The 16,328-nt window shown below is 38.6% G+C and overlaps 1 protein-coding gene and 1 long non-coding RNA gene across 9 annotated transcripts in view; one reads left to right on the forward strand and one right to left on the reverse strand.

The window, feature by feature from the left end:
* GRM7 (glutamate metabotropic receptor 7) overlaps nucleotides 1-16,328 on the forward strand; it is a 1,009,633-nt gene that overhangs the window by 871,361 nt on the left and 121,944 nt on the right. The window lies entirely within an intron of this gene.
* Nucleotides 8,541-16,328, reverse strand: part of LOC119507639 — a 495,363-nt gene continuing 487,575 nt past the window's right edge. The window contains exons 4-5 of the long non-coding RNA XR_005211337.1: nucleotides 13,829-13,999; nucleotides 8,541-9,312 (exon numbers count right to left, since the gene is read on the reverse strand). This is a non-coding gene — a long non-coding RNA (uncharacterized LOC119507639). The remainder of the gene's footprint in view (nucleotides 9,313-13,828; nucleotides 14,000-16,328) is intronic.

The following is a 16,328-nucleotide window of genomic DNA, read 5'->3' on the forward strand; positions in this document are numbered from 1 at the left end:
GGGTATAATGTTTGTTAGAATGTAAAAGCAATTTGAATGTAATGGAAAATGGATTTTCTTTATCATGCAGAAATGTAGACCAAATGAGGGAGGCACCAAATAAAAATCTCATTTCTTAATTCCCAGGATTGAGGTGGGGAGATGGGGCTGGCAGGAGAACATGTTTAGATTGTCATTAATTCTGTTTGAATTTCTCCTTAGAATTCTTACTTTTCAACCAAAGCTTTGGGTAAGCAGCATAAATGACCTAGTTAAGCTTGTCCTATTGACCCATGTGTTCAGAAGCCAGAGAGTATGGTGGTTTGGAGTCTACCAGCCAGGGCCTGGTCCTAGCTCTGTCACTGTCTACTTGCTTGCCCTCAGGAAATGATTTTTGCCTCTCTGGGCATCAGTTTCTCCATCCATATGACAGATTTTAATATCATCTTAAGCTGAGGATTCTCAAATTAAGTGGATGAAAATATCCTAAATTTGCCATATCATCTCAACCAAGTTTTTTTTTTTTTTTTTTTTTTGGCTGAATGGAGGAACAGATCCATTCATTTCTCAAGCCCCATCTGCAGTTTCCTTTGTACAGTTATTCCGTTGCCATTTCACATGCTATTTCATGTAACTTGTATGCTCTTTCCTTATTACAGTTATTTCATTGAGTGAATGTGCATACAGGCGGGAGGAGAGGGGGAAAGAGAACTAGCCCTTACCCACCATTGCAACCTCCTCGTTCATATCCCTCTTTGCCCCAACTCTCTGTGATCCAGCAACACTGACCCCCCCCCCAAAGGCCCCCTATACTTGCTGTATCTTCTCCTCCCATAGGGTATTTCCATATGCTAATCTGAAATTTAGCCTTTCCTTCAATCGAATATAGGTACCAAATTCCAGTACTATTACTAGTTACTGGAACATTGTCATGAATAGAAATCACAAATATATTCGTATCCCGTTATACTTGTTGAAGCCATCTCAGAAGATCATTTATGTTCATCATTATCTTGAAACAATGCTTATTAAATCTGTTGCCTTAAAGTTTGTTTTTAAGGTATCAGTAGAGAAGCATGTGTATGTATAGGTAACAGCATCACAATGTTTTTTTTTCCTTAACAACTTGATAACTTCATTTTGACACAGTGGCTTCTATTATAAAGGTATGCATTTTATCATATGCATTTAAAGGCTTTATCCTAAAAGGGGATCCAACAGGCTTTACCAGACTGCCCAAGTCATTCCATGGCACCAAAAAGCTGAAGAACATCTGCATGGGACCATAAGTTAGAGGGAGCAGGGGCTGTATGTGTTTTTGCTTCCAAAGGTCTTGGCATGATGCAGGTACTAAATAGATACATGCTGAGTGAATGAATGCAAAGATAAAAGGTTGGAGAAAATAATTCTCCCTTCAGGGATCTAGTAACTTCCTATAACCTGCTGACATTTAATGCTTGGAAGGAAAAGTGCACAAAACTTGTTTCTAATTAAAATACTTTGGGCTGCGAATAACAGAAACCTGTGTTAAGGTGGCTCAAAAGCCAAGGAAATGTGTGTCCTCATACCTAGGAAGTCAACAGTGGCCACACTTCAGTGCTATGGGCCCAGCTCTCAGTGAGTCAGCAAGAACCCAGGCCCTTTCCATTTCTCGCTCATGCCGGTCAGGGTGTTGGGCTCACCAGACAGTGCCAGTAGCAACTGGGGCCACTGGCTTCATTCTTCCTGTCCCAGAGGAAAGAGAGATCCTTGCTCCCTACCATGGGAAAAATGTGCATACCCGGGACCCACAGTATTTGCCAGAATAATGCCATGTGTTAATTTCTTAAGGCTACAGCTGAGGAAGGGAAGATTTAAAAATAAGCCAAGGAACAGTAAAATCATGCTAGAAAGAAGAAATGGAGACATGTTGGGAAGGCACATTCCTAGGGCCGTCAAGAGATTACTACAAACTGAGCAGCTTAAAACAACAGAACTGTATTCTTTCATGGTTCTGGAGCCCAGAAGTCTAAAATCAAGGTGTCGACAGGGCCATGCCTCCTTTGAAAGGTCTAGGGCTAGTCCTTGCCTCTTCCAGCCTCTTCTCTTCACATGGCCTTTTTCCTATGTTTCTCTGGTCTCTGAGTTCAAATCCCCACATCAGTCATTCAACTTAGGGACCACCCTAATCCACTACAACCTCGTTCTAACCGGATTACATCTCTGAAGACCCTATTTTCAAATAAGGTCATATTGAGAGGTACTGGGGTTAGAACTTTGGCATATCTTTTGGGGATACCCAATTCAACCCACAACAGGAGGCAACCAGCAGAGTCAAATGCATGTAGCTCTTCATCAAGACTCTTGTCAGAGGAGACACAATAGCAGAACAAGAAGTCCTTGTACATTTTTTAAACACTTATCCTTGCAGAAGAGGATGGGGGAGAGCCTGTAAGTAACAGGATAATATTTATCAGCAGCTGGGCTTTAGTTGCCCTTTCGAATGGAATTTCACACAAGAACAGGCAGGGGAAGCAGGTGCTTCCTGTTCTTTTGAGTACAAACCCCCTTGGAATCAGATGACACATTGTGAATCAGGTCGTATACGCCATGAAAGAGAGGATATATAATGAACAGCAGTATTGAACACAGTTCTTTTCTGTTTTGTCATATTTTATTCTTCATATTCATTTAGTATCCATCTCTCCAATTATCATCTACAGGAGAGATGAAAAGGAAAGCACTGAAAGTCAGAAAGCCTCTGTCTGTAATTACGCACAGATTCATGTGCCTGCCACCAAAAGGAGAGATACTATCTTGCAGAGGTAACAATGTCCTCTCCAGTGCTGGTCTGTGATCCATGCTTTCCACACCAGGGACTCCTCATGCATAATTAGCCTTCCATTGATTTCCTCCCATTTTAGCTCTTGGAATGGAAATCTTTATGAAGATGCAGTTGTAGTTAATTTGCCTGCTACTGTTCATAATAAAGAAAGTTATTTCGGAAGAAATTACTTTTTTATAAGTTAGAATTCTCTAAGGTAACTGGTAGTCAATGTGGAATTCTTTGAGGTATGCAAGTTTTATGCTGTTTCTTGCAGAAAATCAGGGTATTCTACTGTCATCACCACCCACTGGTAATTATTCTAGCCACCTATATAATTTTCAGAGGGTTTCTGGCATATTTGGGTATGAGTTAGTGAACTTAATAAAAGTTATAGGTTACTCTGATAAAGCTAAACATCTACTGTCCATAAGGGTACATTTGTGTGAACTTGCTGTATTTGGAGAAATGGGACATAAAACCTCAGGCATCAGATTACCTACAAATCTGATTGATAAAGACTGTATCTAATACGAGTTCTAGCCAGATACAGCTGCTATTGACTACTACACTAACACTCAGATGCTGGCCTTTTGAGCAAATTTGTCTGTTTCTCAGTTGGTACAACCGAGCTTAGATTTCTTTCCCAAAGAGCTAGATCCACACGTGGTTAAGTACAAACCTTTGCTTATTTAATGAAAAAAAGAAAATCAGTGTGTCAAATCAGCACTCAATTTCCATAACTCTGAGGCTATTTCTTATAATCCAGGGGAAGGAAGGTTAGCATTGGTTGATGCAATGTGATGCTTATTGGCTTATTGAAGTTTTGTTGTTTGCTTGTTTTCCTAACTGCCCTCGAGCTCAAAAGTTTCTTCTATTTTATGTTATGTGTCACGGAGGTCAAGCCCCTCGAGAGGCCACAAATAGCACTGGGAATTCGAAGGATTAGCCTTCTTGGTTTTGTTACCTTCTGTAGAAAAGTCATGCACATGAGTTAGATTTCTAGAACAGTAGCTCATAGATGTGATAGCTTGTATTTTTCTCCATAGTAGTATCATCTTTAAATATACTATGTGATTTACATACTTGTTTTATTATTTGTCTTGGTCTTGCCTCTAGCCTTGAGTGTAAGGTGTAGGAGGATAGGATTATAGTCTTTGTCTCCCTCATGGTTTCAATCAAGTAGAGCTGGGAGGCAGGTTAATTCAATGCTATTGAAAATAAAAGACCCAAATTTTCAAATGGCTTTTAAACAACTTTAAATGAATACATGGTAAAGATTTTACTATATAACTCATTGTTAATGGAGGCACCAGGAAGCTGTTAAAAGCAATTCAAAGGAGTAGTCACAGAGGCACAAATTTATACGGAATAAAAAGGAAAGGTGAAATGAATGTGCAAATAGATGTGAAATTGGCTTTTGCAAGAGGAAGGAGGGAATTCAGTTGACTCTCTGCTGGACAAAATGTATCTGTTCATTTGTAGACAAGAATCAATTTTCATTGCTGTGAGTTATCTACAACTTAGAGAAGTTGTACAATAGTTGGAAGGCAATGAAAAGTTAGATCAGATAACCTGAAAGGGCTTTCTTTGAATCACGTGTTGTTTCCCATCGGAGACACCAGTATTCATTTTGCTGTTTCCAAATTTTCCTATAGTCTACTCCCTGCTTTTTGACCAAAAATAATGGCAAAGAAGTTTTATTCTCGATCAGAACAGAAGGCTGGTTTCACTAGGTGTGGCCTGCTTGTTTACATAGGTGAAGCAGGAGAGCTAATTTACCCTTGAGCAGTAGAACTGCTCAAGTTTGCTTTGCTGGCAGTTTCCTTAAGAAATCTTAGATCGTACTTGTAAAGGTTCTATCATTTGCTAGCTGGGGCTAGGAAGACAAGCCCAAGAAACTCGACCAGTTTTCACCTGCAGTACATACGTATTTGGGCAAGTTCCTCTTTTCTCAAAGTCCCCAAATAAGTCTAATATTTTTGGCCTGAAAGAAAGTGACATTCCTTACTACTTGCAGTGCTTGGACCTCATAAAGCCAGGTAGCAGTCCAGTTTTTCTGGGAGGACTCCGTAAAAGCCAATCACAGTTCCTCAAATATTGGCTTGCCACACCCTATTAATTGTGCATCCTTTTCAAATACGACATTCCAGGGGAGGCCTTGGTTGCCTAACTAATACTTCCAGTTATATTTCAATAAAAAGGCAGCAAGACTCCCACTGCACCCGTGTAAAATAAGGAAATGTCATATGAGTTTCTGAACTGGTAGTATGTAGAGTGTGGAAAGTGTAAAAAAGATATCATTTACAAATATTTTAAGTTTACAAAAGCAGGGCCTATCCAATTGTTATGAGTTACAGATAGCTAAAGAAGAAAGAAAAGACTTTTTTTATCTATTGAAAAAATACAATATTTGACCCATGTCAGCAATATTGCAAACAAATAACACAATAAAACTTCACTCATTAGTTCAGGTTGGATAATTAATTCTTGGTCAGTAGGCCTTAGAATAGCAGCTTCAGGAAACAGTCACATTCTTGATGAAAAAGAATTTTGGAAATTATGGCAGGGGCTGAAAGGTGTCCAAAAAGAGGCCATCACAAGCCTAATGGCGAGACTTTTCCTCGGGCTTTGCAAGGGTCCTGTTTTGTTAAAGACACAAGAACCTTCAGGGAGGTGTTAGATTAAAACAAAAGCTATCTGTGGATGACAGAGACTTAAAATGGCTGTGGTTAATGTACTACTAATAATTTCCAAATGTGAAAGGTCTGATCAGAGTTTATATCAAGAACTATGCAGTGGACAAGGAAATTAATTTGTATCTGGCATGCAACGCGAGATAAATAAAACCAAAACAACATTTTTAGGCAAAATAACTTGGAGGATAATGATTTAGGCTATTTTCAAAAAAGAGACAGAACGTTACATATAATTTATAAAAAATGAATGAACATAATTATCCTGAGGCATGATATATATAGTATAAACAAACAAAATACCAAAAATATAGCAGTCCTGATAAGTTTTAAGTGTGTCTGAATGTAAAGAGTATGAAGGAGACAAAGCACACACACATGCATGCCCTAATGTAGAACTGCTTTAGGGCAAGACTTTTCTTTTCCTTGAAAAAACATAAGCATGTGCACAGTTGTATTTCTCTGAAACTATTGCTCCTAAGTAGAATCTCAGCCATTTAGGTTAATTATAATTTTTAACCACTACTCACAGAGGAAACCCGTGGGTGGATGCTTCTCATATGCTGGCATTTCAACAGGCTCATAGTGCTTCCAAGTACACTTAGCAACTTTCCATGGCCACACATCCCTCCTACAACTGCTCAAAGTGGCAAACATGAATACATTTATAGACTTGGTCCAAAGATGTAGCCTCTAGATAAGAAGCAGAAGGACAGAAATCAGTACCTCACTATTCTACATTACTTAGAAGTAATCTAGGTATCCCAAAGTACAGGGAAGCAGAGAGGTGGCATTTAGTAGGCGAGGGAAGGGGGTTAGTCAATAAATGAATTTTTATACTGGTAGAAATAACAGCATACTTTTATGAAGATGAGGATGATTTTGTCGAGAGGGGGAAATTGATGATGCAGGGTGATGATGGTGGGGGAGAGAGAGAGAGCTGAGCTCTAGCCTCAAGTAGGGAGAGTAGATGGGATTTAGAGGAAGGGTGAAATGGTTAAACAAAGACTTGTACAGTCCTCCCACGTTACCAAGAGGGAAGGCAGAGTGCATGGGCACTGTGATGGTAGGTGGGGGTAGAAGCTGATGGAAATTTCTTTCTGATCTTTAGAAACAGAAAACAAGATGACTGGCTGAGAATGAGGGTCAGGGAAGAGGTGTTAGGGTTTTGAGGAGAGGAGACAATGAGAGTGGGAAGGCATAGCACTGGAAATAGAGTATGACTGTTGGTGAATATCAAGAACCTATCTGCAGTTGGTGGTGCTGGATTTAAGGTGAAGCTGGTAAGCTCAGGGACCACACTTTGAACACCACTCCCTTATACAAGGAAAAATGAAACAGGTGACGCCAGGAAGGAATTAGGTTCTGGATACAGTGAGACCATTTATCCCTGGTCATTCATACCAAATAGATACCCAGTCCTTTAACATTGGTTCTTGGTTTACCTAGTCTCACTTAAAACAGATATAGCTATTGCCTTCTGATGTTTGGTGCTGCTATATTTTGACTTTTTTTTTTTTTTAATGGAAAGAGGCGTGGCCATTCAGCAAATATGATTGAGTATCTTACTGCAGGTGAGGCAGTTGGGAAAATTCATGGACAACTGCCTTCGATAGAAGTAGCTTGGATTTTAAGTCTTGAGTGGTGGCAACTAGCTGTGGAAATCATTTCTTCAAAAAAAAAATTTACAAAGCCACTCAGGTATTGTCTATTGAATAAAGAATTGTCCATAACATACATGCTTTTCAAAGTCATTTGGACTCCCCAAGCCCCCAAAGCCAACTGACATAGCAGCCCATTCCCAGAAAGTTCCAACAGCCCTGCTGACCTCAGGTTCAGTCTAGTCAAGCAGTCTTTGCAAACTGAAACAAGCAGATAGTAATGTCAGAAGGCATTTGCATTTATGTGTTCATTTCTTTAAAATATATGCCCTTAGCCATGAAATCACTACTTATAATTAAATGACCTGCTGTTCATTTGTGGGAATTTTTTTTAGTTTTCAGGGGATAATTGGCTAACAAAAGGAACTGCACCAGAAAAATGTAAGTCAGCTTTTACAAGGTGGCAAAATGGATTAGGTACAAAATATGTCCAAAGGAAGCATCTTGGGATTGTGTTTCTTATTTTCATAATTCAGGACATTATATCTGATCTCTGGCCTATTCCATTTTCCCTATAGAAATCAAAATGCCTCCAGATTATGCCCAAGACTACATGTTCTTATAGGTGAAAGACTTTTTGTTCTGTTTTTTCATTTTCCCCTGTTGTCATCACACTACTTATTGGACATGGTTAGGTGACATGTCACTTGAGCCACCCTGGGCTGACCAACCAAAAAACAAACATTAATAAGACAGATATTTATTACATTGTAATAGTTTTTGAAAAGTTCACTAGTAATAACTGGGCCAATAGAGTGCCATCTACTCTTAAATATGTAGATGTCACGTATATGCAAATCAGTCTTAGAGGGTAGGTGGAGTGGACTTGTGTATTTCCTCATGGATCGTATATGTTGCAGTTCTACAAATGTGTGTGAGTTTTCCAAATCGTGGGCATGTTCCTTGAGTTTGCTTACTCTCATATTTCTCATCTGTTAAATAGAGGTGCTCATACTCCCTAGCTTCTTGTATTGTTGTGAAGATTAAATGAATTAATCCACATGAATTCCCTGGAACTGTGCCTAGCTGATAGTAAGAGCTCACAAATGTTACATAAAGCTCCTGCCTTATTGTGTGAAGGGAAGAGTCTGTAATTTGATAAGAGAGGGGATGGGTATGAGAACAGTGAACTATGGCATGAGGAAGAAAGAAGAAATTCAGGAAGGATCCCGGGGGATGCAAAGAAGTCATTCGGGGAAGGATGGCCTCACTTTCTACTGCTCAGCCTATCTCCACTACCACCATGTGATTTCAAACCCCTGTTCCCGCCTCACCTCTGTACCAGCCTCTGAACTGGGGTCTCCACTTCCATCCTTACCTGCACCCTGTATTCTCCACAAAAGAGTGAGGGTGTTTTGTTTTGTTTTTTTTTTTTTAATGCAAAAGATTGTTTTCCCCTGATGAAGACTTTCCAATGACGTCCCTTCCACCCATGGTAGGATAAAATGTCCAGAATTCTAAGGTCTTCAAGGTTTTCATAATATGGTCCTTGCTTCCTTGCTAGCCATGTTCATCCAAATGCTTCTCGTGTCCTTGGCACTCTTCTTCCTCTTCATTTTCTTAGAACATGTGCTGTTCATTCTTTATACTCTGCCTCTGTCTCTGTCCTCTTCTTTGAAGCCTTCCATGACTGTGCTATGGAGAGTGGCACCGTTCTCCTTCCACCATGATTGCCTCCCAAGTCAGTGGACATCACATTCCCCTGCCCATCAGGGAATGAAATTCCATTCTTGTATGTGAACTCTGGGCCCTCCTGATTCAATCCATTACCTCTCCTCTAGGTCCACTCACAGTAGCCAAGCTCATGAGACTGATGAATAACTGGAATAGCAGTGGATTTGTTTGCAACACAAAACAGAAATGTCACAAGAACCAGCATATCCATTTCAGAGTAAATGGTACATTCTCTTTCCTGACTAGGAGAATAGTGGTGAAGATTCAGATGGATGAATGCTTTAGGGCTTCAGATGAGTTAACCCAGGAACTCTGTCTCTTAGTCAGGATGTTCTTGCCTGGAGAAGCAGACACCTGGGCACCTGGCTTTCAGATGGTACTCTGAGCTTCCCTAGCAGACCAAGCCCCTATGGGATGGCTACTCTTCCTTGAGGTGTGTTGGTTTCCTTTGTCCTTGAGCCATCCTCTTTAAACTGGCTTTGCATATTCTGATCACCTACTGTCAAGATAAAGATAAGGAGAAACATCATGAAGTGTAGTGATAAGAGAGGAGCCTGCCTAACCCCCAGATAAGGATACTAAGTGATGGACATTATGGAAACCTTCCTTCTCTCTCAAGTAGACAGGCAGGTGATCTGACTGAACCTGTTGTGTGTGTTTTTTTTAAGAGTGATAGTGATGGAGAGCTGATAGAAACTAACCTCTGTGCTAACAGTGTGAAAGTGGACATACCGTTTTGGGGAATCCTTACAACCATTTTATATGGTAAAGGAGTTATCTGCATTTTAGGGAGGAGTTAAAAGGGGAAGAGCCAAGATCAGAAAGTGTTTGTTTTTGGTGGGTGTTTTAAGCCCTAACGAACACACCTATTGTAATCCCACCTAACCAGTTGAAAGTCAACCTGGAGTGTAAAAAATTTAGAAGCGAGATGACCAGAGAGAAACAAGTAAAATTCTCTTCGATTTTTATTAGAAGTGGAAGGGGCCTCTGTGGTTATGGAGATTGAGCTGTGCCTTTGCTTATTAGTAACATTGGCCCACGGACAAAATGCTTAGGCATCTTCAGGAGTCTTGTAGAAATACAGAATCTCAGTCCCCAGGCCAGAACTACTTCACCAGAATCGGAATTTTAACAAGATCCCCAGGTAATCTGTATAGGCCCATTGCCAGGAGTTCTGACCCTAATTATCCAGAGTTAGTTCAGGCTTCACAGTTTAAGCGTACAGTCCACAAGCTTGCCTTCATCTCCAACTCCATCTCAGACTCAGGGGTTTCTATGCCACCCAAACTTCTGACCAACTGTCTACAAGGTTGGGGGGTTCCCATCACCTCATCAGGTTCAATAATTCACTAAAACTACTCACAGAATTCAGGAAAATGCTGTACATACAGTTGTAGTTTTATTGTAGAAAAAAAAAAGATACAAAATAATACCTTCAATTCTGTGAAGGTCTCAAACATGAAGGTTCTGGTGTCCTCTTTCCCCAAGACATGTCACCTTCTCCACACACTGATGTGTAGTACTAACCAGTGAGGCTCACCTAAGCGCCCAGAGATTTTCTTGGGGTTTCATGATATTGGCATGGTTGGTCCTCGTGGCATGTCCAGCCCTCCACCTTTTTCTTAGTTGAAACTATCAGGTGCAGGGGTATGTGTGTGTGTGTTATGAATAACAAAGAAATTCTAGAGGCTAACCTCAGGAGCTGGAACAAAAGCCAGATCTCTTTGGAGGCCAAATTCTTTACTCTATACCCATTGAAGGTTGAACAGCCCAGCTCTATGGAACTGGTCATGCAGGGAGAAGATACGTCGAGGGATGTGAAACTTTGACAGTAGGGCACAGTTTGGTAGAATGAAATCATCATTATTTAAAAAAAAAAAAAAGGAAAACTATGAATGATTTAAAAACAAATTCTCAGGTTTCATGAAAAGGGAGAACTTCGAACTAAAATCCGTTGCCTGAAATTTTAATCCTAACTTTCATTACCTTCACAAAGTGACTTGGCCTCTCTTATACATACTCCCTTATCTGTGTAGCTTTGCTGTATGCTTTCTCACACAGTTTTCATGGTATTAATAATAGAGCATGGTGGGTGGCTGGAGGTAGCCTAGCAGTTAAGAGGATGGACACCAGAGCCAGATTTCAAGGGTCCCAACACTGTCTCACTATTATGAGGTTATATGCCTATAGTCACATTTCTTTAACCTCTCTGTATCCTCATCTGTAAAATAGGAATGACAGCAATAGTAGCTGTTTCCTTGAGCTTGTTTTTAGAATTAACTTGAGGTAATATTTATAATGCACTTATAGCATTTGGACATTATTTGGATATTAGATATATATGTCATGTGCTAAGACCTCTGCAAAGGGAACGGAGACCTGAAACTGGTGGGTACTATTGGAATCAGAATAGTTATGTGTTTAGGGTACACAGCCAAGTTGAAGACCTCACAGCTCAACCTCAGCGTGGAAACTGGATGATATTTAGCATAGAGAAGATGAGACAGGTGAAGAGACATTTTAGCCCATCTTAAAATATGCAATGGACTGTCAGAGTACAGGCTCAGACTTCTCTGTGTGGTGATGAAGGCTAGAACATATTTTGCATGGATGACTGCTAAAGATTTGTTAATATCTGGGAAGACTTAGAGAAAGAAAAATAGAAAACTGGTATGTCATTCATTTGGGCTCCAAGGAAGAATCCTTAAAGACAATCTCAGTAAAACTGTGAGTATTCCAATGAGTTTGTGGAAAAGACCAATTTGATTCAGTGAAAGATCCATTGCTTATCTTCAGGGAGGCAGAATTTTATTTCTTTCGTATGTGCATAGTAACTTGAACCAATTACTCTTTTCAGTAAATTAATGAGATGCTCTAATGAACAGATAATATGAACATATAATTATAAGTACCATGAATATATAATGAGTGTTTAAGTCTTCTTAAACATATTTATGTGATATAAAGAGCTTAAAACAATCTCCCAATTTATTTACCATTTAAGTGTGCTTAGTAAACAGTTTTCATGGGCAGAGTTAAATTCTCCCCAGTTTCCCTTAGTTTGAATGAACAAGAATTTGGAATGAGCAGATAACCAAATTAGTTAAGGTTTTTCTTTCTTTAATAAAGATGTTTCTTTTATCATTACAAAGTTTGTTTCCACTGATGTCTTCAAACCACTAGATAGGACTTAGCCTGTGCATAAAAATTTCCAAGCATATCAGATATATATATCATGCCTATTTCAAAAAGATTCAATTATAGCTGACAAAACATTTATAAAGGCAGCTAGAATTTAGCCCAGATGGTGACTGAGCTTTTAATGAGTACTCTAAATATGTGGCATTATTCATCCCTGACACTCAGAAAATAAACATAAGGCAACCACTTCCCCCATGGCAAGGAAGCGTAAAAGAAAATGTCCACATCTATGCAATGTACAAACAGAGCTGTTTTTTCCTAAAAATTGCAGACTTCCATCATACATTCAACATTTCCCCCAACCCATAGATGATCCGGTTTTCAGATTCCTCTCTAAGGCCTCTTCCAGATGAGTATCATGTAACAGCATTATCTAAGCTATTTCAACAGAGGATGGTATTAAGTCTCAAATTTCTACGATCAACGTCTCATATTTTGATGTTGTGACTGATTTGCTTGTGATAACTAATGAAGGTGTGTTGTATGAAAGTCATTTTTATATTAGAAGTGCTGATAATACTCTTATCTTGCGGAAAACCTGAATTCAATGATTAGTTGATGAAGTGATTTTAGTAATTTCAGTAGGGTGCCTGAACTGTACAAGTGCAGCTCAATGAGCATTCACAGTCACTAACCTCTTGGTGGGTGGGGACTGACAGCAGCAGAAACTGAAGAACCCAGAATCCACAGCTTGGCCTGCTCCTCACATAGAATTAGCATAAACAGTCCAGTGCAAGAGGAATATTTTTTGTCTGTGCTTTTATGTTCACTTACTCCCATGTCCTGACTCCCATGTCCTGACACTTAAAGCATATACTTGGATTTTGTTTCATAATCTGACCTGGCAAACTAACTCTTTAACTTCGCATTTACTTCCAGTTTGCCTTTCTTGATTAATGGAAAAGGAACATAAAACAAACATATATTATTTTTATTTCTCCCTCCTGCATTAATCTGGAATACATGGTTCTAATCACCCCAGCAATTATAACTGGCATTCTTGAATTAAAGTCTAATATTAATTATTACTCATACCATTTTTCTGATACTGCTACTCTTAGAATAGCAATGTCAGTAATTCCCTTCCTTATTTGTATGCCATTGTTATGCTGCATTTTAAACTCCAAAAATCAATACAAAATGGTGTAACAGATTGAAGATTCACTTATATGTACTCATGTATTTAGTCTTCCTGACCCTTCAATTCTTGAATCTCAGTTTCCTTCTGGAGGTTCATGTTTTGTTTTTAAGGGCAACTAACAAACATTGAAGATGGCATTTCGTGGTTTTTCACCCCGTTGTTTTTTGTTTAAGAAGCCAGTCATAGTTTTACTCTTAGGAATTCTTAGCCACTATCTATTTAAATATTACTTCCTCCCCATTCTCACTGTCAGTTGCATTGGGCCTCTAAGTTAAGTAAGCTAAAATGCCTAAATGCCTTAATGTACTCCTTCTACTGGATCTCCTGTCCTAGTCTACCATTAAATGTATGCATTAAATTTTGAATCGCTTGCCACCCTGAATACCTAATAATGAACACCTGTTTAATATTGTATAAGATAAATTGTAAAGATACTTTGAGGTAGTAGATAGTATTTCCTCAGAGAAGAAGAGCTTTGGTTCTAAACAAGGCTGAGCTGGGTTCAGAATCTGTGAGGGCTGGTGTGTCTAGTTAGTCCTTACTCCAAGCATGTGCCCTTTGAGGTCTCAAACTAAAGCCCAGGCATACATGAGGTTTTCTGGAATAAGCAGACAGCTTTTGGGGAAAAATAAAATAGAAGGGGGAAAAAAAACTGCCTAAGTTCCAGACTTACCTCTCTGTATTTTTGTTTTTAGTTTATTTTGTTTCCATGCTTGGTATCTTTTCCTATGATTCTTCTCAGCCTTGAAGCAGATATGTTTCTAAAGAAAAAGTTCAGTTTTTCTGGTTGTCCTCAGTGGCAGGGTTGATCTGAGGTACACAGTAGTCTATTAGCAGAAATGTTCTGAAATGTAATTTTTAATGATGCTCTAGTTAGATATTACTTCACCTAACTGTCAAGTAAAACAATATTTAGTTGTAAGTTATTATTTATGCTAACAGATGTTACAGCTGACAACATTTTACATAAATTTTCAAAGTTGTTTAAATGAAAAGCCTACGGCTGTTTCAAGGCTAAATGTCCCGCCCCCTAAAAAGGTTTTCTTTACAGCTTAGACTATTTTAAGTACATAAATCTATGTTTCGTGTGCTTGCTACACTTAACATACACTTCTGTAACCTTTAAATTTCAAAATACTAACTCAGCGAGCTAATGGAATCTAGATGAAAATATTAAGCTAATACAGTGATGATTTCACTCACTGCTCAAACTCTTCATACTATCAGGACCCAGCTAATCACCCATATCCTCTATACAGATATTTTTCACAATTCCAGCCACAGCGAGCTTTCCTGCTAAATGTGTATAGCTGTTTTCTGCTATGAATTTATAATGAACTTCTTAAGAAAAGGGTTAGACACATAAAAAGACCTCAAAAATCTTTTAATCATAGCAATTGAAAACCCCCAAATTACTAATTAAAGGTACTGACTAAATAAAAAACCATGCCTTAGACAATAAGTTTGCTTCAGTTTTATTGCTGTAAGTAATGACTTCAAGAAAAAAAACATAAAGGATACTTAAGTGAACTGAGAGAGAGGCTCTCTGGATGGGAAGATGATCAGTTTCAAAGTAATATATAGTTTCAATGTAATTATGATAAGAATTGTAATTTTATAAGGTGACTCTAAACGTTAACAGAAAGAAAATAAAGTCATTTTTGAAAAAGTAGTCATGGGAGATTTTACCACATCACATGGCAAGATATGTATCAAAGCTAACACAATTAAAATGCAGTGGTGGTATTATAGGAGTAGATAAATAGCTGAAGGGAACAGAAGAAAGAGTACAGAAGCAGACCCCATGCATAGGGGAAAATTTGGTCTGTAATGAAATTGTCATTGCAAATCATGAGGATGTTCTGCTCATTGCATAATGTGAGGAAAGCTAGATATCCATTATGGAAAGAAAAAAAAAAAAATCAACCCATACCTCATGTCTTAAACAAAAGAGAAGCTATGGAAGGACAAAATAGCTAAAAGAGAAAAAACCTATGAGTTTAATATAATAATGTTATGGGAAGAACTGTAAGACACACAGTAACCCAGAAGCTTATGCATAAAGCAAAAGTTTGACAGAATGGACAAATATATTTCCAACAAACAAAACATAAAGAATTCCTTGTACTAAGGATAACAAAATAAAGTAAGGGGAGGAAACACATGAAATTGAAAACAAATCCAAGAAAGGGTTGATAAACCCTTAAGAACAAAACAACAGAGCGAAAGCATTAAGACATTTAATATTTCACTGTAGATAGGGAGGATTTTGGAGATTTGGGGGTATCACTAGGACAAACAATCCAAATGTTGGCCCTGTATTAAAGATGAATTTGCTTTTAGGGAAATCCAAACCATTTCAACTGATTAATAACAACTCACAGGAACAGTAGGGTGCTCTGATTGTTGCATTAAGAACACTGGTTCAGGATGCATGGTATCTGGAATCAACTTTAGATCTTGGGCAAATCGTTTAGCATCTCACATGCAAAGTAGGTGGGGCAGGAGTAGAAATAGCAATGTCACAGAACTGGTGCAAGGATAAGACTGGATAATGCTTAGCTTCCTGGCAAGCATACAGCAAGTGCGTAGTAATTGTTAGCTGATATTGTTACTTTCATTTTATTCAGTGGCAAGAACCAAAACAGACAAGGGTAGGAAACCCACCTCTGCATGAAAGAGCTGGGGGCAATTTTGAGTAAATCCCTTAACCTTTCTGGCCTCAGTTTCTGTATTTGAAAAATGGGGAAATACTAGCACTTACTTCCTAGGGTTGGTATGATCATTAGATGGGTTAATATTTAGAAAGCAGTCTCAGATTTAGAACCTGAGTGGTATATATTAAATGCCATCAAGTGTTAAAAAAAAAAAAAATTGTTCTCTAGTCAATAGCATCTTGCTTAAAAATGTGGCCACTTTCAAAGTGGTCAGAAATAAAGGATAGAACTTCATGGAAAGAAAAAGCAGGTTTTTTTTTTTTTTTTTTTTTTTACGTCATCAATTGTGACTTTAAAGAACCCAATTAAGTATCACAAAATAGCGTGTGACATAAAATGGCAACCTGCATTGCCATTGCTGGGAAGCACCCCTTTCGGAGAAAGGGTTTTCAGAAGACAAATAATCGACCTACAGGGGCTTTCTGAGAAAATGGAACAATGGAAAGCTCCCTCTAG

Source organism: Choloepus didactylus, chromosome 1 (genome assembly GCF_015220235.1).
Source record: "Choloepus didactylus isolate mChoDid1 chromosome 1, mChoDid1.pri, whole genome shotgun sequence".
Classification (NCBI taxonomy): domain Eukaryota; kingdom Metazoa; phylum Chordata; class Mammalia; order Pilosa; family Megalonychidae; genus Choloepus; species Choloepus didactylus.